Source organism: Diabrotica virgifera, chromosome 2 (assembly GCF_917563875.1).
Source record: "Diabrotica virgifera virgifera chromosome 2, PGI_DIABVI_V3a".
In the NCBI taxonomy this organism is placed as follows: Eukaryota; Metazoa; Arthropoda; class Insecta; order Coleoptera; family Chrysomelidae; genus Diabrotica; species Diabrotica virgifera.
Window position 1 is genome coordinate 259858329 of NC_065444.1, and position 24181 is coordinate 259882509.

A 24181-nucleotide genomic window follows, 5' to 3' on the forward strand; every position below is an offset into this window, starting at 1 on the left:
AATATAATGAGGTAGAAAACACATAAAAAGTATATAGTACAGCAAATAAAATTTCAACAAACAACTTTTATGTGTTAGGATGTGAGCAATATATTGTTTTTCTGTTATTTCGGTTATTTAATATCTGATTGTCGCATCTTAAGTTTTAACCATGCAGAGCATATTATAAAGAATAACTTTTTTCGTAAAATGAATAATAAAAAAGTTTCTCACATGTACATATAATCAACAAGATACAAGCCTGGAGGTGTAGGTGGACAGGATACAGGTGCTCAGCAAACACAAAAACGGAAGGAGAAACACCCTCAGGTAGACTTGGACCAATATGAAGGGATATCATCTTACGGGATTTAAATGTAATACAAGATTGGATAGAAGACATGATGCACCGAAGCAGATTGAGGCAAAATCAGGCATCAAAAACCCACAAAGGGTTGTGAAACAACAAGCACACAGAGAGAGAGAGAGAGAGAGAGAGAGAGAGAGAGAGAGAGAGAGAGAGAAACAAAGGTAAAGATAGAATAAAAAGACTTTACTGTGAGGTCTGTAAGTGGTGAAAGCTGTAGTTTTAAAAGGGTGGATAATTTTGAAAACCCGAGTGTAGTATTCGATTAAAAATTAAAAAAATCTAACACGTTCGTCAAAAAAAAGCGTGGCGCTTCTTCACCGATTAAACGGTTTTCGCACCACGCTTTTCTTTAACGAATGTATTAGATTTTTTAAATTTTTTGCTTTTTAGTTGATTTTTTTTATAATATGTTTAATTTTACTCACTCGTAACTAAAGAAAAGCGTTTCTTAAAAATATTTTTTTCACATTTTTTTTATTTTTTACTTTTTAGTCTTACACTTTTCAAACATTAAAATATATCGTCATGTTTATTAAAATATGTATAAAACATATGATGTATAAACATGAAAAGTAGTCGGAATCCGCAAAAAATTTGAAACGTTATTGTTTATTTATGAAGCATAACGTAAACAATTAAAGTACAAAGTGAAATTATGTATAGTTCATATAATTAGCTACAATCTGTAAAAGTTTCAAGTTTCTTCATTGTAAAAAACAAGAGAATTTAAGCATTTTCCATTAAAATCGTTTTTTTATTTAAACCATTAATAAACAAAAAATTTTTTTATTGACTATTCGTGTATTGTTCCCGCGAATGCATATGTCTGCAAATTTTTAGTAATTTGCATTGAAGAAAAGGCAGTCAAATTAACGTCCAAAGATTTGACCCAAACGATTGAACTAAAGAAAAGCGTTTAATTAATTAATACGACAAAACGAATTCTAATGTTAATTGTAGCACAAATCGTCTCTACCGGTGGTTTTTCTAAGACTACGATAAAAACACGAATTTTTTGAATTCGAGTTTTGGTTGAAGTTTTGTTTCGTCTCGTATTGAAATTTGACACGAATAAACGCCGATTTATATATAAACAAATATATGAGCTTTCAAAATTTGAAACTTTATTGTTTATTTATGAAGCATAATGTAAACAATTAACGTAAAAAGTAAAATTATGTATAGTTCGTATCATTAGCTACAATCCGTAAAAGTTTCAAGTTCCTACATTGTAAAAAACAAGGGAAATTAAGCATTTTCCGTTAAAATCGTTTTTTTTATTTAGACAATTAATAAACATAAAAAAAATTTTATTAACTATTGGTGTACTGTTCCCGCGAATGCATATGTCTGCAAATTTTCATTCATTTGCATAGAAGAAAAGTCAGTCAAATTAATGTCTGAAGATTTGATAAAACTATTGAAGTAAAGAAAAGCGTTTAAAAAGAAATATTATTCATCAGGTCCTTCAGAACAGTTAAAGAATTTTTTATATATAGGTATATAAGTTTGAGTTTTGTTTAAAATAATTGTAACTACTTATGAAAACAGCTAATCTTATGATTATGTTTTATAAAAATAACCTGGGTCTTGACGGCTTGTTTTGAGTATAAATAAATAAGAAACCTATTTTTCGTACCGAAAGTTGTAGCAAATAATGTTCTTTTAGTTACCTATTGATATTCTCTTAATGACTAATGCCAGCATTATAAATGTATTTTGGCTGCATATACAATTTGTAAATGATTGCATTTGAAATGGTGCAGCCAACCCAATTTCAAAAGCAGATGTTTCCTCGCAACCTACTTCCCAAACAAGTTTATTTTTTACACTCAATAAGCCCATTAAATCACCACTAGGTATTGTCTTTAAGAAGTAAACGACAACAGAAAAATGCAATGAATTACCACAGCTTATTTTCAGAAAGGCACTAAACTATCGTCAACACAAACTTTCGTAATTAACACTTTTTCGAAACGCATTCTCCCAAAAACAAAAATAATCTCGCTAAATTTACCGCCGAGAGTTCCATCAGCTGATTGAGAAACAAACGCAACAGAAACAGAACGCGGCGCGCATCACTGGACGGCGAGACCGCGATCGCAACAGAATAGAATGTTCCGTGAAACGTCCGCACGCGTCACTGGAAACAAAACAACTGATATTCTGTCGGCGACGGGGCTACATAACCTCAAAACGGAAGAAGTCCTCGAGAGCAGACATGCAGGCGACTGGCCTCGCAGGATATTATAGTGGCGCTATAGTCCTTGCGGCAGGAATTACACGATTGCCGTGTAAATTTAGAGATGTAATGTTTTACATTTTACATAATGGTTGGGGTTTCATAGACATATATAACGGTGTATACAGGGTGTATTCTAAAGCTTGTAATATGAGGATATACTTACTTACTTAGTCCTAAGCCTTTCTACCTTTAGGTGTAAGGCTGAATATGAGGATATAATGAAAAAAAATGGTATACTTACCTAAAACGCCCAAGATAACATTAGTTGCATTAAGGGCCGGTTGTTCGAACGCTAATCAACAATGATCATTATCAAATATTTAATTACTGTCACCAACTGTCAATGTCAACTTTGTTTGGGTTTCTGAAAACATAATGAAATTACTTAATCAATTATGTTAATAATTGTTATGTTAATTGATTAACTAATCTCATAATTATAATCAATTATGTTTTCAGCAACCCAATAAAAGTTGACATTGACAGTTTTGGTGACAGTAATTAAATATTTGATAGTGATCATTGTTGATTAGCGTTCGAACAACCGGCCCTAAATATGTAAATGCAATCATCATCATCATGCAATTTACACTCCTAACGAAGTAATTGCCGCCCTCTTTGGTTCCTTTCGAGTCATTTGTCTTTACAAATGGTTGTGTGACTGGCGTCTTCTACAATATTTCTGGATTCGTTCCTGTCTTTGCTCGTGGTTATCCGTTCTCAAACTCACATCTTCTTAAGGTCCGCAATTATATGGTTCTCCCATCTAGTTTTATGGGTTCCTCGTGGTCTGTCTGATACTGGTCTCCATTTGGTGATTTTCTTGTTAACTGCTTCTAGATTTCTCCTTTCTATATGCTCCATTCGAGTCTGTGTGCCTTGATAAATCTGACGATGTCTTCTCCTTTTAAAAGTTCCCTTACTTCGTAGTTCATCAATTTTCTAAATTCATTATTACCCTAAGTTTAGTGGGCCTGCTATTCTCCGAACGATTTTTCTCTCTAGGATCCTCAATCTTTCTTCATCTTTCTATGTCAGGTACATTACTTCAGTACCATATTATGTGACTACTGGTCTACTTCATCATGCAACCTCTTCTGTCCACTGCTGGACATAGGTCTCTCCCATTCTTCGCCACTCTTTACGGTTCTGTGCTTCTTGTTGCCATTTCTTGGATATTCGGTTAATGTCGTCCATCCAGCGTGTTGGTGGTCGTCCTCTGCTACGTTTGTCTTGTGTTTCCAGTCAATTAGTTTTCTGGTCCATCCTGAGTCTTTCAGTCGCGCTTTCTGACCTACCCAATTCCATTTCAGCTTGGCTATACGTTCAACGACATCAGTGATACCTGTTCTTTTCCGTAAGTCTTGGTTCCTTATTTTGTCTTTTTTTTGTCACGCCGAGAATCGATCTTTCCATGCGCCTTTGTGCCACTCGCATTTTTAGTGTTGTTGCTTTTGTGAGCGTGAGAGTTTCTGCTCCGTATGTCATAATAGGAAGAACGCATTGGTCAAATGTCTTCCGTTTCATAGCTGTCGGGATGTTGCTCTTAAAGATGTCTCTTAGTGAATCATACGCCGCCCAAGCAAGTGTTATTCGTCGTTGAAATTCGCAAGTCTGATTGTCCTTGCCTATTCTGATTTCATGACCGATATATATGTACCTTTCTGTCAATTCTACCACTTGAGTTTGGATGATTAGGTGTTCGCTGGGAACTAAATTTGTCAAAAATTTGGTCTTACTGATGTTCATTTTTAGACCTATTGTTGAAGATACGTTTTCTAATTCTAGTAGCATTTGTTGTGCCTCACCCAGATCTTCGGTAATAAGTACTATATCGTCGGCAAAACGCAGATGATTGAGCATTTCTCCATCTATTTTTATTCCTCTATTTTCCCACTTTAGCATTTTAAAGGCGTATTCGAGGACCACTATAAATAATTTAGGTGAGAGAGTGTCGCCCTGTCTCACACCTCGCTTGATATGAATTTCTCTGATAGTATCATGTAGTTTTACACATTGTGGCGTTTTGGTATAATGTTTGCACTAACTTTGTACACCGGTAATCTATTCTACTATTGTTCAGAACAGTTATAATGCTGTCTAATTCCACAGTTTCGAAGTCTACGAAGATAAGTACCAGTGGTCTGTTATATTCTATCGACTTTTCTCCTTTATTAAGATTTTTACTGTTTGTAGGTGATCGTTTGTTCCGAATTTTGGTCTAATTGCTGCTATGTAAATTTTCAGTTTAGTATTCTGAGTAAGCTTCTTACCTTTGAGGAAGTTATTGTATTTCCAATAAGTTCTGTTTCCTACAGGATTCTTTCATTGATTACTATGCTTTTATCATTAGTTCCGTTAACTGAGACCACAAGACATTTAAAGTGTTCTATCGTTACAAACTCATATTCGCAAATTTTTAACCTTGTCTCATTAACTATATTTTTCGTGAGCATATTAAGTAAGTATTAAGCAGTGAGTGTATTTTGTTTTATTTTGATTTATTGCCAAACCCCTCTCTGATGCTTTCTTGCACTACTTCGCAAATTCTTCCTTTAAACTGATTAGGTTTCTGCTAATCAATGCTATGTTGTCAGCGTAGGTACGCTTCAAGTTGCGACGTCGATGTTATAATTATTGTACTTTTTATTTCGGTAGCTCCTCTTGTTACTTCTACAACGACATTAAATATTGACGTTCATAGAGAGTCGCCATGTCGTACTCCAGTTGCTATTTCTATTAAACTGGAATTATTGAAACTATTATTCCTAGAAACAAAACAACTGATAGTCTGTTGGCGACGGGACTACATAACCTCAAAACGGAAGAAGTCCTCGAGAGCAGACAGGATGTTATAGTGGCGCTATAGTCCTTGCGGCAGGAATTACACGATTTACGATTGGCGTGTAAATTTAGAGATGTTATGTTTTACATTTACATAATGGGTAAATACTCGTCGAGGTATTATATATATGTACATATAACGGCACATACAGGGTGTAGTATAAAGCTTACAATATAAGGAAAGTTCGAGTTCTATTTTGCGCTCAGGCTTCACCTCATTCCAAGGCTTTCCTTGGCCTTTTATCCCATCAATGATCTTCTCCAAGTTTGTGCTGAGCAACCTCTTTTCCTTTTTCCTTGAGGGTTCCACTCTACGGCAGTCTTTGTGATACTGGAGCTATTTTTTCGGAGTGTGTGACTGATCCAACGCCACTTTCTGTACTTTATTTCATTTTCTACCCTCGTTTATTCGGTCAGGTGTAGCAGATCTTCGTTTTTGATAATGTTAGGCCAGGAAATACGAACAATTCTTCGTCGAGTTGTTAACAAAGACCTGCAGTTTTTATGTAACGGTTTTTGTCATTTTCCAGGTTTCACATCCCATAGAGTAGAACAGACATGACATTTGGCTGGAATATTCGGATCTTTGTCTTTGTAGTATACTGGCCAAACCTCCAAACAAGGCTGAGCGTGCTGAAAGCTTGTTGAGCTTTTCGTCTTCTATACCTCCGCTTTCTGTTAAAACACTAACTTTCTGTTAAACACACCAAGATACGTAAAATTTTCCACATTTTCAATCTGCATGTTATTAATAGTAAATACGGTATGCGGCAAAATAAACAGTACCGAAATTCGCGTCCCTCAAATTTGTATGCGTCAGGCGTCGAGACGTACCGAGTGCTTTTCGAAGGTTGTTATAACGTATGTGAATGTCGTGATAATGTTAGCTGCTTCAGGATGGTTCTCAGTTTTGCAGAAAAAAATTTTATGCTGGAGTACTATTTTCGGTCATACGGAAAAGATCACCACAAAAACGGTCCAAGCTTAAAATCAACAATGGTTTCAGCAGGACGGGACGTCCTGTCACACTGCCAGCGAGATAATACTGCGCGATCATTTTGTGAGTTGCCACTCACCAGAACTAACGCCACCAGATACGTACATATGGGGAATGCTGAAGGAGTCAGATAGATCTACCAACTGTTATTTCAGAATTACAGACTAGAATTAAATATTTTTTCATGCCAGAGGCAGTTGTCGATCTAGAAATTTGCCTTGGGAGGGAAAATTTGCATTAGGTGGGAACTTCCCATGAAAAACCAACCAAAAGACATAAAAAAAGATAAACTCAGATTACACAAAAGACATAAATAATAATTTACAGGCATTAAGTTGCCTTAATTTTCCTAACTAGCATGTTTACTGGGTGGAGTTTGTCTTTCTGTGGTCTCGCTTTCATGTCAGCTAAGATATTTTTATGTTTGAACAAATTTTTTCTTTAATTTTGGACCGTGTTAGGTGGGGAAATTTCCTCATTTTCCCTCCCCGTAGATACGACACTGGCCAGAGGGCATCTTTAACATCTGTTTTATCGGGAACGTACGTCGTCGCGACTAATGTTTGCAAGGCTATATCATGTATACTAGATATATAAATAATCACAAACATTTCAATATTCATTTCAGTATGTTTATTTTGCTGCATACTGTAGTAGGATAGTATGTTGTTTCTTGCATTTATTCTCATAGATTTATTTTTATTAATATTGATTTTCAAACCTAATATTGATTTTCAGTGGAAAGTGTTTCCAATAAATTGGTCAGCCACATCTTGGAATCTTTGTCCTAAGAGGCAAATATCGTCGGCGTATTCTAGATCGCTTAGGCATGTGGTTAACGTTCTTTGTATCCCTCTTGTGTCGAAGTCTAGTTTGGAGAGAATTTAGTGTACAGCTATGTTAAAAAGAAACGGAGAAAGCACACATCCCTGTCTGACTTCAGTAAGTACATACGTGAAATTCGTCACTGTTGATCTCATTGTGTGTCACGCTGCATTTCGCCTCAGTGTACAGTGGCTTTATAACGGAAATTATTTTTTGCTGGATGTTTTTTGCTTAAAAATTTTCGATATTGCAGCATGAGATAAGCTGTCGAAGGCACGCTCGAAATCAACAAAAACCATGTATAGAGGTGTGTTCCATTCAACCTATTGTTCCATTATTACCCTCACAGTATTGATGTGGTTTGTGCAGGAGAATTTTGATCTAAACCCTGCTTGATTGGCTCGAAATTCAACTTTGTTAATCTTTTCAGTATGATGGTCGTGAAAATTTCATTTATGGCGGTAAGCAAGGTTACTCCTCCAATTTTTGCACACTGAGAGGTTGTTCTTTTTTGGAAGCTTGATAATGTTACCGTATTTCCAACCCGCTGGAATGCGGTTTGTTTCCAACACCTCTCGGAGTATGGATAGATGTAATTTTTTCGATTTCCGGGAACTCGTTGTTTCTCAGAGATTTAGCTATTACAGTACATAGACTCTTTTTATAACGAAGTAGGGTATTACGAAGTTTCGCTTATAACGAGGTACCCTAGATGTCCCATGAAATTCCTATGAAACTATAACACCTCTATAACGAGGCATATTTGGTTATAACGAGGAAAAATGAAATCGAAGAATATGTTTCTTTACCTGTTTTTGGCGTGGTGATGGCCATAAATAAATACCATAACTGCCTGTATACAGGAATGCCCAACATATGTGTGCTTATTGAGACCAGTGCTATAATAAATTCCACCGCCACGCCGGTAATAAACTTCTTCCTTCTTGTTTATCTATCGACCCATATTGAATATTGTAGGAAATTTACAATTTACGATGGCCAAATTTCATGGTTGAGGTCGACCGCATTGACACCTAATAAACTCCGTAAGAGGCATCAAAACATTTCAGTAGTAGTGGTACGCACAATATTATTGTTGTCTGATATAACGAGATCCGCTTATAATGAGGTAATTAGTCCGCCATTTCAGTTCTCGTTTTAGAGGGAGTCTACTATATTATCTCCGTTTTGGAATGGACCTCGCAATAGTGTGCAAATCTATATTCTGTATCGCAACAGAATGTTCCGTGAGATGTCCGCACGGGTCACTGGAAACAAAACAACTGATAGTCTGTCGGCGACGGGGCTACATAACCTCAAATCGGAAAAAGTCCTCGAGAATAGAGATGGAGGCGACTGGCCTCGCAAGATGTTATAGTCACGGTATAGTCCTTGCGGCAGGAATTATACGATTGCCGTGTAAATTTAGAGATGTCATGTTTTACATAATGGGTAAATACTCGTGGAGGTTTTATAATATTATGTTATAGTCAAAGCCCGAATTTCAGGCACTTCTAGGTTTGACTAGGCAATCCTCAGGTCTGACTGACGGTCTTAGTCAAAGCCCGAAATAAATTACAGTTTCGGCCTTTGACTAGTCAAACCTATGAGAGACTACGTTGGTCAGGCAAAGGTCGAAATTTAATTTTATGAAATCGGGGTTTGACTAGTCAAACTCTCCTGAGCAGTAAACAAAATACGTTCCAACAAAAAAATGATCGTTCATCGCATCGTCCTTTCGATTATCCTAACAAAAATTGTAATCGTCCTGTGACAGTTTCGTGACGATCATTTTAGTAATCGGATGCTCACTAGAATCGCTTTTTACATTAAAAATAAATTGATTTTTTATTGCCGTTATTTTTCAAAAAAATTGTTCATTAAGGGGTTAATTCTTAATTTTATTCTTTCTAATTCAGTAATTAAATTATCTTTGTTTTTGTATACAACAGAAGTTTTGTATAGAAAACTGAATGATGCACATTTATATTTAGAAACCGTTAATCTCTGGGTGGCCAATAAACTAAAACTAATTAAGAGGAATAGCTGTAGTAAGTTGTCAACAATTAAATTTAGAGCCACAAAGGAAAAATCTATCTTGAAATACGATTTTAACAGACTAATGAAATTCTAATGGAAACTAGGAAGTTTGTTTTATACACAATAACTTTTTTCAGGTCACTCCTATATTTTCTATCGGAAAAACAACAGTTACTTTAATTAAAGTTATTTTATTACAATTTCGATTATCTAACAACATAAGTAATAATTATCAATAGTGATTTGTTCTAAAAAAGAATCAAGCAAGAGAAAATTAGTTCGTAGTTCAGGGAGAAATTCGAATAACGAAGAACTCTCAAAAAAATTTTTACCATCAGCAAACAAGAAGAAAATAATTTAAGCCATCAAAAATATGAGGGGACAATCTTTAATTATCCCTTTCCGTGACTGCTCTCCTCCAGTTATCCACCCTCAATATCTCTTTAGCATCGGTTCTCATTCTTACTCTCAATATCTCTTTAGTATCACTTCGTCTATCCACCGTTTCCTTGGTCTCTCCAAGAGCCAACCTCCCACTATAAGTAAGCGTTATTCTGGGTGTTCTGGCGTTATCCATTCTTGTAACTACCGAGCGCAATCTTTGTATTTTTGTATTTTTTTTTCTTTGTAATATTGATAAACCTCGTAGTTTTTATAAACCATATTCTCTATATACCATTGTCTCAGATGAGCCACAAGTAATACGGTTTATTGTTTTTTCTGTTATGATCCATGTTTCTGCGCCATAGGTTTCTATTGGTCGTATGATGGCCTTCAATCAGGTTTGGCACAAAGGCCTGATTTAATAACTCCGCCGATTTGGACTGCCTATAACTTTCATCAAACTCATTCATTCCTACCTCTCAAATCGAACAATACGCGTCAAAGTCGCCAACCAATTCTCCACACCATTCACTCCACAAGCAGGAGTACCACAAGGCTCGATATTAGCCCCAATATTATACACAGCATACAATAGTGACATCCCCATGCCATTAATCTAACCGAGTCAATCCTACTATACGCCGAAGATACTGCTTTGCTCACTGCAGGAACTGCATACGGTACGCTGAAACATCCTTCTGTCTTCGATAGGGCCCAAGCATAGCTAAAAAAAATTGTAACCTGGTGTAACAAATGGAGAGTCACCCTCAATTCAACCAAAATTCAAATGGTTGCCTTCATACATCCTAATAGCACCCGTAACGAAAGGGCTAGGATAACCCTCCAGGGCGAAGCTCCTGAATTCTGTTCATCGGTGGTCTATTTGGGAGTCCATTTTAACTCTCAACAGGAACATTGATATCCAACACACCTTAAGGTAAGGAATAGATCTAAACTCCTTGAAGCGCTATCTGGAAGGTTTGATGATACATCTACAACAGTGGTTTTCAATGTTTTTGAGCCATGTACCACCAAAATGCTTATAATTATTTTTGGTACCACCTAACTGAAGTATCTATGGAGGTAGGTAATTTAATTAACTACAAATATGCTGGATTTTGGCTGTGGTTTCGCGTTTTGTGTACCACCGCACCTAATGAAATTTACCACCAGTGGTACATGTACCACAGATTGAGAACCCCTGATCTACAAAACACACATAAGGCCCATTATCGAGTACAGAGCTTGCCTCTATGCCTCACTCAACCAACCATATAGCAACACTATCCTTGGTTGTGAGCGTAAAATACTCAGAAAGTGTCTTTTTTAATCCGACGTCGGATCGTAGAAATACAGATCCAATGTAGGTGCGGCCTAAAGGCGCATTTAAATCAAAGCGAATACGAACGAACGAACGAAGGAACGAATTCGTAGGTGTTCGCTTTGTCATTCGTTCGCTACAAAGTAGGGCGAATATTATTAATACATTGAAGCGAACGTTCGCATTCGTTGATGATCGGAAGTGCATATTGCCCGCAGATGTATTTAAGATGGGACAGTCACACATTGTGTTTAAGTTTATTGTCGTGTTTCTTGTTGGGTAAATTTTAATACAATAATAGCTTATAAAATGCAATGCAATTCTGTAAGGAAAAAAATATGTCATATTAACAAGTATATAAATTTTGATACGACTTCAATAATTTCATTTTCTCTATTCTCTATTCTATAATTATTTAATTTAAAAAATTTGATTTTAATAATTAAAATAAAATAAAAATTATTTCCAGTCTCAAAAATAATTTATTCAGGTATTTTTTTATTATTTTGTTGACAATTTTGATGATAAGTTTTATTTATTAATATTTTATTTAAATCTGGCATTATCAACTAAAGTTTGAGATAAATAAAACGTCCAGAAATGTCTAGCAATTATAAATTCATATTTCTTCTTCTTAAGATTCCGTGCATTTCTGCGTAGGCGTCCACCGTACATTGTCTTGGTTGTAAAATATTACTGTTTTTAGCAGCATTGCAAAACATTTCACAGCCGTGGATTCTTGTCCACTGGCGGTAGCGATTACGCAGCCATGACATCTTTTTCCCAGACCCCTCTTACCCTCTATCTTTCCGTTGAGTATCAGTTGCTGAAAAGTGTATCGTTCCCCTCGTAATATGTGCCAAGTATGCAGTCTTCTTACTTTTAACATAATTAAAAAGTTCCCTATCCTGTAAACCCGCTCTTCTTAGTACTTAATCATTTCTGACTCTGTCCGTCCATGATATTCTAAGCATTCGACGTAGGCACCACATTTCAAACACTTCAAATTTGTTAATGGAACTGGCCTTTAACGTCCATGCTTCCATTCCGTACAAGAGCACAGGTCAAACGTAACACTTTTTAGCATATAAATTACTTATAAAATGCACATTTTTTTGAGTATCAGTTGCTGAAAAGTGTATCGTTCCCCTCGTAATATGTGCCAAGTATGCAGTCTTCTTACTTTTAACATAATTAAAAAGTTCCCTATCCTGTAAACCCGCCCTTCTTAGTACTTAATCATTTCTGACTCTGTCCGTCCATGATATTCTAAGCATTCGACGTAGGCACCACATTTCAAACACTTCAAATTTGTTAATGGAACTGGCCTTTAACGTCCATGCTTCCATTCCGTACAAGAGCACAGGTCAAACGTAACACTTTTTAGCATATAAATTACTTATAAAATGCACATTTTTTTACACACTATCAATTTTTTTGAGAACATACACTCGTTTGCCGGTTTGACCTACTTAGAAGTGTGTACAAGTCTTACAGTCTTTTCCAATTATATAAAATACTGACAAAATATTTGTATTCATATTTCTAATAATGACAAATAAAATTATCTTGTTAAAATAATTTTGAATTCAATATATTTAGGTAGGTTCCTGTAAAATGTGCTTCGAACTAATGAACGCAATCTGTCAGCAGCCAGGTAGCAGGTATTATATGCTGTTTGAGGGAGAACATAGAGAACAATATATTAAAGAACCAGCTTTCTTAAAATTCTTCCTCTAAAAAGTTGCTTGCTCTTGGTATTATGACTATATTATGTTCAAATAATAAATTGTAAAATTGGTGTATCAAAATAAATTTGCATTTAATTAATTTTATCAATTAATTTGATTTGCTTACCTCATTAGTCTTTCCGGGTTGAAATTTATCCAATAAAAAATTAGGCTTTTAAATGCAAACCACTTCGAACCCTCTTTTTGTCTTTCTCGTCTAAGTAATGCCAGAAGCTAATTCATTTTTTTAGTTCAGAGACATCACAACCCATTCCTATAGAAATGTTAAAATAAGCATCAGTTTTTCTGTTTATTATTTTATATAGCTTCGATTTCGGGTTTCATAGGCATTCTTCATTTCTATATAACTCAATTAATTGAAGTATCTTTTCATTGGCCCATTCCATATTGCAAAATTATGTTTCACGACTACACAATAAACAACCCTATCAAACTAATTTTGTAAATAAATTAAATCAGGTACTTCTAAACGAATTCGTTCCCTACCGTCTATCCACTGTCCACATTGAACAACAATTTCCTTTGATGATTCACTAACTTACTGATATCGGTTGGAACATGTGCGAAAGAATTCGTTCGGTCGTGCTCGATTCGCTGTACAAATACAATAAAGTTAACGAACGAATTCGTTCGTTCGTTCGTGTTCGCTTTGATTTAAATGCCCCTTAAGAAATACCCTTACTTTTGAAGAGCAGTTTGTTATTATTTGATGTCTGTAGTATCATTCTCGCTATAGTCGGCAGATGATACTTTGATATAATCTTATTATGAAATTAAAATTTTACTTTCATGCAGGTTTATGCATACAATCAATATCTGAAAAAAGAAAACAGAATATTCGATTCAAGCTATTAACAATCTTGTCACGTTTTCAACAACGGATATAGTGTCTGTAATTCAGAAACTCGAACAGCATGAAATACAATACAATAAATAATAAACTTTTAATTAATTAAAAATTCCAGGACAACGCGTCGAGAGCTTGATGTACATATTTAGTTGTCCAAAATTAATTATAAAACATTTCCATCACATTCTGAGAAAGTCAATCGATTATTTATCAGGGCAGTGGTATCTCTGTTAATGTAAATATTTCCAAATAGGAAAAATACTAGGATACAGACAATTGTTTAAATCATTCATAGTTCTTCATCTTAAAAAAAAACTATGAAAATTCTTAGAACATTTGATACATCAGAATACGAAAATCTAATTATTTCCTCGGAAGCAAGTCAAAATGAATGCTTCTTCTTCTTCTAGTGCCGACTCTAGTAATGAAGGTTGGCTATAACCATTGCGAACTCGTCTCTATCTTCTGCTTTTCTTAAAAGCGTCTGCCACCTGTCACAACACATTTTTCCTTCGATTTTACTCTTCATTATCAGCTGCAATAACTCGTACTTATCGTTTCTAAGTATATGCCCCAAATATGATGTCTTTCGCCTTTTTTAATGGTGGTCAAAAATTCTCTGTCTCTTCACAATCTGTGCAATACCATTTCGTTCGTAATATGATCGGTTCATGGTATTTTCAAAAGTCTCCTAAAAAGCTACATCTCAAAAGCTTCCAGCTTTCTCATTAAGTCAACATTAACAGTCCAGGCTTCGATACCATAAAGAAGAATATACTGGATATAACATTTTCCATCCGATATCGGATTTGCAGACTGAGTCTTTGGTTACTCAGAAATGTCCTCATCTTCAATAGGCTGCTCTTGTTTGCTCTATTCTTGATCGAATTTTTGATTTCGGATTTAGATCTTCTGTAGTCTAGAAGTATTTCATTTTATTCACTTAAAATGAATGCTAGGGACACAAAAATATTGAAAAAAAAACTGTCACATCAATACGATTTTTAGAACAGGAAAATAAAATAATAAATAATAATATAATGTTCATTTACAGATCTTCACATTCACAATACAGTGATGAGCGCACTAATAACCGGCAAAATAACGCAAAAGATGGAAAACATATTAAGTTGTGAGATAAAAAGAGATGAACCTAGTGGAGGTGTTAAATTTAGCGATAGTAACTTATAGATTGACATTATATTGATTGTTTCCCACCTTTAGACGTATCGAACGAATTTGAGAAATGCCACTGTCACAGTGACAGTTTTAGTTGACACTCCTCTGATACGTCTAAAGGTGGGAAACAATCAATATAATGTCAATTTATATTTTACTATCGCTAAATTTAACAACTCTACTAGTTTTATTTCTTTTTATCTCACAATTTAATATGTTTTCCATCTTTTGCGCTATTTTGCCGGTTATTAGCACGCTCATCACTGTATATCGTCGCCTTAGTAATATAACTTGATAACTCCAAAATTGACGTTTTTGAGAAAACTAGTTAACAAGATGTATTTTATTTGGCTCCATATTGTGTAAAAACTTGATAACTCGCTCCAAATGCTTACCACGTAATTGCTATCTGTTTATTCGGTTTATGTTAATGGGAAAATTCGAGAATTGTTAGCAGATCTGACAACCCCCATGACAGGGGCTTAATTTTCACCAAAATAATGCTTAAAATATTAGTTTTGTTAAAAAATTCATTTAGATGCAACTTGGCACTACATGCGACATTACCAAATGTTAATATTGTGGTAGTGCTAAAAGTTGATAACTTTATTTTTTCATTTTATTTTCCATATTGGAAAACAAATTTGCAACGTATTACTAAATAGACCAGTAGCTAAAACTTAAGGAACAGTATCTTAGAGCTGCATAGTGAATTCCGTATTTACCAACATCATGGTAGCAGCACAAAAATATCTTTAAAATCTTTAAACCCGTTTATCTCAGAACTACTAATTTCGAGTTATCAAGTTATAGTATTAAGGCGACGATATCTATCCCGTGGATTTTACTGTTATTAGAACCATAGTTTTCTTTTAAACAAAATAATAGGCATGTGGCATTTAAATATCATCATTAATGGGCGCTTTTTCTTCTTCCTCCTATTATTTGTATACTACCCACGCAGCGACATTGTTTTTTAGACCACCATTAGCGTTGAATATAAAGCGATAAAATCAGTTTCAACAGCTTGAAAAAGAATAATGAATGACAATAATCCTTAACTAAAATTTAGATCCTATAATAGACAGACATATTTTTATGTTTTGTAATAAGTATATGCACACTATCTGAATAATACGGAGTAAAACGACGAATGAACATGAAAATAATGGTACAATATTTTTCGTTTTATATAAAGTATCATTGCCAAAAAATATAATAAACGGAAGTATTAAATGAAGTTTTAGAAATGACTATTACCAGGCTTGGTAGACCAGGGCATTTAGCACAGAATAATTCGATCTATAAATACAGTAGGTATGTACCTAGAAACTTGCAACTTTTGGTATTCGTGATGGTGCCAAGAAAAAAGTTTACTATAGAAAACTGGGTAGAAATGCATAGTTTCATTTCAAAGTGCATAAAATGCATCCAAAAGGGCATAAACATGTCAAAAAAGGTGTATTAAGGGCCAGTTTTTGTTACTCTAATGCCGTTGCTACTGATGTTACTGTCGCTGAAGAAGAATACGCCATCAGACACGACCACCGGAACACCTAGTGCCTAGGTTCACTGCTATACGGTGCGTCATCTGGAGTTTCTAGAGTTTTCGGCACTAAATTGATGACTGAAACACCAGATTGTTCGAGGGTTTTTCGGAGGTTGCTGAACAAGAATACGCCATTAGAACTGACCTCCGGTGCACCTGGTCCAAAAGAACCCTTCAAAATCCAGAAGATAACATTCCTTAGCTGTGACCTTGGGTACCGCTGGTACCAGGTGATACGTGGGTCAGTTCTGATGGTGTATTCGTATTCAGCGACCCCACACTCAACGAAAAAGGTACGTAATATCAATAAAAATGTTAATTCAGACAACAAACGCAATTCTTAAAATTTGTCCAATTCTTGGTTTTATTGGCACAACAAAGCGATGTTCATCAATTCATTATTTTCGTTAGTTGAGCCAATGTATTACGTTTATTGAATGGACGAACATTCATTATGTATACCATAATCTCACTTTATTGATATTACGAACTCTGTTCATTGAGTCAACGAACACTATTTATTGAAACAACAACGTCGTTAATTGACCGACGAAGACCATTCGTTGTGCCAATAACAGTGTTATTTCTCCTAACGTATTTCGTTTATTTCTACAATTATTTCCGTTTATTGTTACAATTAATTCCGTTCATTGGCACAATAAATACGGTAGTTCTTACAAGCAATTCTATTCATTCTTACAATCAGTTTCGTTCGATCCTACTATGAACGTATTTTATATTAATAATTACTGAATGCATTAGCCCAATGTATCATATTAATTGATTAATAATAATTTTTTAAATCCCCTTTTTTGTCCTTAACCTTTAGGACTTTACACTGTGTGATTTCTCATAATTATTATATCGCTTATACAGTGCACTGGAATAAGTGTTACACTCCCCCCCCCCCCCCTATTAACTTATTTATTTTTAGCACATAAGCAAAACGCTCGGACAGGTCGACTTTTAAAATTATCAAAGTATATTATAACATCAATGTTTCGAACTTTACACGATCCCTCTTCAGGTGACAGGCGTAACTTTGATTTTTTTTAATGGGAAAGTACATCATGTGACAGCTCATTTAAAAGTGTTTGAAATAGTGATTTCAAAAATGTATAACACTTTAATCATTTTTGAGAGCGCAGGGGCAAAATTTCGATCGAATTATTTTTAAACGCATTCATTTTTTTGGTATCCTGAGAAAACTAATAAGTATTTTTGAAAAATTTAACCGCAGAATAAAAGACTACATTATTACTGAGGGCTGAAAGTCCCTTAGAATAAACAAAAAGTTTCTTTTGAATAGTATATTTGAAATAAAAAATCATACTAATTTTTCTCTTTTTCACCCCTGTGACTTATTAAAATAATCATTATAGAAGTTCTCAGGGACTTCAGACCCTCGATAATACTGTAATATTTTATTCTGCGTTTAAATTTTCAAAAATACTAATTATTTTTTTCATTCAGGATTCGAAAAAAATTAATACATTTAAAAAGAATTCGACCAAAATTTTACGCTTACGCTCTCAAAAAGGATTAGAGTATTATACATTTTTACCTTATTTCACGATAAGAGACACACGAAATCTTCCTTCTACTACGGACTACACTTGGAAACAAAATGCAATTATTATTCGGCACTTCGGTAGAGCTAACAGCATTGTTTAACAAAGAACTCCTTTTTAAACAATGGTAACACAGAGAAGCTAGGGGTATCACGATAAGGAAAAGCCGTTACATTTCAAATGGTCAAGCAAAACATTTATTGTCTCAACAACCACGATTATTGTCACAATTAACGCATTGATTGTGGGAATTAAAGGCAGTAGTAGATTGATTAATGCATTCGTTGTCACAACAATCAGTGTACATCTATTCAATAATCATATATTACTCTATATTAACAACATTTGTACATTGTCTTAATGAAATCTGTACGTTGTCACGATAAACCAAGGTAATTGCTTGTCATCTACGAAATCAAGAACGTGAGTTGTTGCCACAATTAACAGTATTTATTAAATATACGAAACTAAGTTATTGGCTGAATAAATTGAGTGTTATTGATTAATGTACTCTAGTTATTCTCACAATTATTATTCAATCATTGTGACAATAACCAAGTACATTCGTCAATGTCTAAAAGTTCGTTGAAACAACAAATTAAATTGTTGTGACAACGAAATACTATTCAATAATCACTGTTAATCAATATTACGAACTAAATTTTTTTGAGTGCAAAACCCGCCTAGTAATCTATTTGAGTGCATTCAGTGCCGAAAACCTTCGAAACTCCAGAAGATGACGTACTTAGCAGTGCCACTGGGAACCAGGTGATCCGGGGGTCGGTTCTAATGGCGTATTCGTGTTCAGCGACTCCACAAATCTACAAGTAAGTAAACTGATTGTATCAATTTAGTGCAGATAGTCGAACTTCAGAAGTTGACGATACCCTAAATGTCGTTAGTGTTTATTCGAAATTATTCGAAATATTATTATAAAATAAATATTTATTTATAAAAATAATAACGAGTGTCGTTCTGGTGCCATTTTCGTTTTCAGCAACTACAAAAACCTCCAGGGAAAATCCGTTTGCATCAATTTAATGACGAAAAACCCTAGAAACTTCAGAAGATATATATGTATAGGTTCTTGTAACGTATTCGTGTTCAGCAACTCCAAAGTCGCTGAACATCGATGATAAAATCATTGTCGATGACAAAATCCTCCAAGTAATATATTTGCGTCAATTTAGTGCTGATAACCATCTAACCTCTAGTCCGTTTTCATGGCGTAGTCGTGTTCAGCAAAATCTGGCCCTAAATATGCTTATTTGGGATGTTTATGCACTTTAAAATGCAATTATGCATGTTCTTCTGAAGCTATTTTCTTGTGGCATTTTTGCAATTAACTATTTTTAATGGGAAATAAGCCACAATTTTACAAAAAAAAATGATTTGATTAACGTTTCGAGGTCCAAATAGGATGCCGTTGTCAAAATACAAAAAATATTAATATTAAACAAAAATGTTGTTGCTTAGTAAAAAATTCTTCTAATAATTTATGTAATCTGACTCATTTATATCGGCAATTCGGACATATATTATACATTATAAAATAGAAGACTTTAAAATGATATTGCCAATATTTATGAGTTTCGTTCCTGGGACGACTTTACTGAAAGATAGTTCATTCGATTACATGAAATCAACCCCAACTCAAAAATATCCGCCACAAAAAAATCATAGCATGTGATCTGTCTTTTAAAAAAACAAAATACATGCAACGGTGACTGTAAAATTCTCGCGTTAGAGATTCCATAGTAAATCACGAGGAAAAAACCAGGAAAAAAATCTCGTGATACTATCCCGACATCGTAAGTATTAAGTCTTACTTTAATTTACTCTCAAAACTAATACCAAATTCTGTAATATGTACATTTACGATCACTGAATAGTTTACACCTTAATTTTTATATTGTAATACTCTACAATTGCAGTGTCGTACGCATTTGAAAAATGTCAAAGTCAAAAAATTTCAAAAAGTCAATGCTTGTCAAAAATTTCGCTAGTGTTGAAAAATAAAATAAAATAAAATAAAACGATATCAGACCAACGAACTGTCAATACGGATGAAATAGGCATGAAGAAAATTAATGCCGCCAACATACAAGAGAGAGGTCCTGAGAGAGACAGAAAAGGATCAGGTAAAATTTGACAGGCCGTGTAATTTGAGTTGCCTTTATCAACCTTAATCGGGGAAATGGACCTCATATATATTTTTTTAACTTTATTAACTTAACTTAATTTTTAAATACTGCCCATCAGCCCTGATACCAAGTTAAAAAAATATGAGGTCCATTTCGCCGATTTAAGTTGATATAGGCAACTCAAATTACACGGCCTGTCAAATTTTACCTGATCCTTTTCTGCCTCTCTCAGGACCTCTCTCTTGTATGTTGGCGTCAATTTCGCTTCACTATTTGAATGGGACGCCATTCCATCCGTATTGACAGTTCATTGTATCAAACTCCTCCAAAATGGTTAGAATGCATTTGAGTGATATGCAAAAAGCAAGAGCAATTACCAAACTCTAAGAATGTTGTTCACTAAGGAAAGTTGCTACAGATTTGTACGTGAGCCATATGTGCATATGGAAAATCAAAGAAAGATGGGATAATTACCACTCTATAGCAAGGTTGGGCGCTTCAACAGGGCAGAAGATTTCCACAGATCAACAGGATGAGTTGTTAGTAGATTATTTAAGAGAATCTCCTTTTGCCAGAGCTCAAAAAGCTAACGAAGAGACAGCATTTCCGGGCAGTATTTGCACTGTGTGTAGAAGAATTACACAAATTATTGTTTATTATTTAACATTGCTTATCATAATTTAATATAAAATAGATTTAAAATAAAATGGATATTTTAAAACCATACTTCCCTATTTTCGTTATTTATTAAGACCATAATCCATTTTATTCTTAAAACCTTCTTTCTATACTATCCATTTTGTTAAATTTTGTAATAGTTATTTATGATATAAGTGTTAAAAGTACAATAATTTTAAGACACGCATGTGAAAGTTTGCAGAATGAGCGAAGCGAATTCTGCAATTCACATGAGTGCCTTAAAAATGTACTTTTTAACATGTATATCATACAATATTTTTTCTACAAACGTTATAAATTTATAAAATACAATATTTTTGTTAATTGCTGAAACCATGAAACCTATGACCCGTAAAAGGTAGAACTGGTTGTCTACACTCGAGGGGAATGTCTAGAAATTCTTAGCGAAAATATTATACCGTTACATAAACTTGTTTTTTTTACAAACGTGTTAAAAATGCAATAATACAGTTTAAATTAAATTTTAAAAACCTTTTAAACCACCTTTTTCAAATTGCGCAAGTTGTACTATTAATATTAATGTTAATAAATGAAATATAAATATTTTGAGGTTTCACAATTTGACAATTCACTTTTAACTGCATTGCCTCATAGTATATTATGCAACGAGCATTTAATGATTGTCAATATGAAGCGAGTATGAGGGTTACGAAACGAGCCGTATGCGGCGAGTTTCGTATAGAGTACGAGCTTCATAATGATAATTAAATGCAAGTTGTATACACGTTTCTTTTCTATGATCATTCACAACAAAAAATATATTCAAATTTATTAATTTGTAACACATATAAATTCAGTAGTTTGTCAGTTTGACGGTTTGTTTACATATTGAGAACTGTCAAAGCGTATGTATTTGACTCGCCATTGGTCACTGCGCGTGTACCACCTTTATCGCGAATGCCATATCGCGATTCTATTGGTTAAAAATCTGTATCTTAAAAATCTGTATCATAATGAAGTTCATTATGATGTAGGTAGTGACCTCATAATTGATATATTATAGTATGAGAATAGAATTTTTTTTAAATCACTAGTGCTTTAAAGCAGCATTTTTAACGCTCCTATGGAGTGCTAAAAATTGCAATTTTAACACGGTTGTAGAAAAAATATATTTAAATTATTTTGAAATTTTAATTTTAATCAACCTATTGTAGATACACCACTGTTAACGTCACTTTGACATAAAAGGTTGGTTTAAACGAGGTAAAAATTTAAAAAATTGGCTCCTAGATACGTAAGCCTGTAAACTATTAAATGATCGTAACTGGACATATGTTCTTTTAAATTGTAAATAATATTAATAATACATAGATATATAAATAATACTAAAATATAAAAATGTACTAACTCGATATGTTATTGACTTACTAATCGTGGAATTTTCTTTCTATTGATTTCCTCTTTTAGTATGGGTAACCACATCCTAATGCATTCTACCGAGGAATTTGCGACACAATTGGTTTCATTTAGCATAATTAGAGCCGCTTTTTTGATTTTTTTTCTTTTTACTATCTCTTTCTTTCAGGACTATACTTGAATCTCTCTACTGAACTCTATGAAACACGCATGGGACAATGAACATAGAGCATCCGATTTGGACGTCGAAACGTTAATAAAATCATTTTTTAAATAAAATTGTGGCTTATCTCCCATTAAAAATAGTTAATTGCAATTACATATGCATTTCCATTTATGCCTTTATGAATAGTAGACTCTTTTCCTGACATTTGACAAAATTGCAAGTCTCTAGGTGCTGTGTTGAAAAATCGATTTATTCCGGTGTTTTTAGTGCTAAATGGCCTGGTCTATGGAACTAGGACGGGGCAATAATTAATTGTAAGTTTTTATACTTTTTTTCAAAATAATTATACCACATTAATATATCAACATATAGCAACACCATTTTTGTTTATTTAGTATTATTTTGAATTTTGACAACGACACCCGACTTGGGCGTCGAAACGTTAATAAATTCATTTTTTTGGTAAAAGTGTGGCTTATTTCCCATTTAAAATAGTTCATTATATCAACATATTGTTTAAGTTTATTTGATTTTGTTGCAAAAATTTTCTGCTTTATTAGACTGACACTGTCTAGGGACCAATATGTGATTAAACACATGTAGACAACTTTAGAGCAGCAATTATTTATAATTATCATTTTTCTTTAGGATTTTTGAAATTGGTTAGGGAGCAGTAGTATCTAAATGTGTATTTATTTCTTCGAAGCCGGTACTGCTCCATTCTACTTCAATTAATTATCTTCATTCGAGAAACGATTTAAAATAGCACAAAAAAGCATTTCGTCGCTTTCTTTTTGTCAATCAGACAGCATTGTTTGTTTTCATAGTTCACGGACAATTGTATTTTTAATGTACTAATCTTGTCGCCTGCATTTTAAATGTCACATAGTTGGGCCGATACCTCTAAAGCTAAGTTGCTAAAGAATATTAGAGAAAGTTTTATTGTTTTAACAGAATTTCAAGACCTATTAGGCAATTATAGTATTTTATCTTTTCAATGATCAGGTATTCTTAAAATATTATTTTTTACATTGTGTTATGCAATTTAGATACATATCAAAGAAAAACGTAAGCGTAAAGAGTAAAAATGTAAAATTTACTTATATAAAACAGTATAAGTAAAAGATAATAATAAAAAATAGACTGAGACAACTCCATAATGTAATATGGAATAAAAAATCAAAGAACAACAAAAAATGATTTGAAACAACAGAAATTTGGATCGCCAATAAAAAAAACCAAAGAAGCATTCTGGCATTCTGGCGACAAATTGGATTACTGAAGAAGATGCTGTGGCCCTACCAGAAGATACAGAATATAAAATGCAGATATAAAGAGAAGAATGAAAGTGGAAAACGTTGCCCTGCAGTATATAGATGAAAGGAGACTAAAATTGTACGGCTACGTAGGTAGAGCAGAAAATACATGGATAAACAAGGTTGCAAAATGGAGCATAAAAGGAACAAGTTGGAGAGGATGGCCAACAAGATCCATGTCAAGAAAGGATTGAAAAACGAAGACTGGGATGCTCGTGAAAAATGGAAGTCCTGGCTAACGAAAGGGAAACGAAACTAGATCAATAGATAATTGGAAATTCTGAACGCAGCAAAAAGCTACAGAAAATAAACTCTAAAGATGAGGATGTTTCCAGAATGTTGAAAACATGAATGTAGCTAGGCGAGCTAAATGACCACCAAAACCACAAAAATTTAGCCTTTAGTCAGAAGACCTGATTAATTATAATCTTCATCAGTTACTTCACAACCAAAGGCATCTTTCATCGATTTTATCTAATCACCAACCGAATAATCGATTATTCTAGAACACATAAGGCTTATAATTCAATAGGCATTAAATAAGAACTGGAACCACTCAAATGATTCTTCAAACAACTACAGGAATTATTAGGGA

General features: G+C 34.0%; 1 protein-coding gene across 4 annotated transcripts in view; it reads right to left on the minus strand.

The window, feature by feature from the left end:
- The window catches only part of LOC114343874 (uncharacterized), a 700122-nt gene that overhangs the window by 404580 nt on the left and 271361 nt on the right, over nucleotides 1-24181 (minus strand). The window lies entirely within an intron of this gene.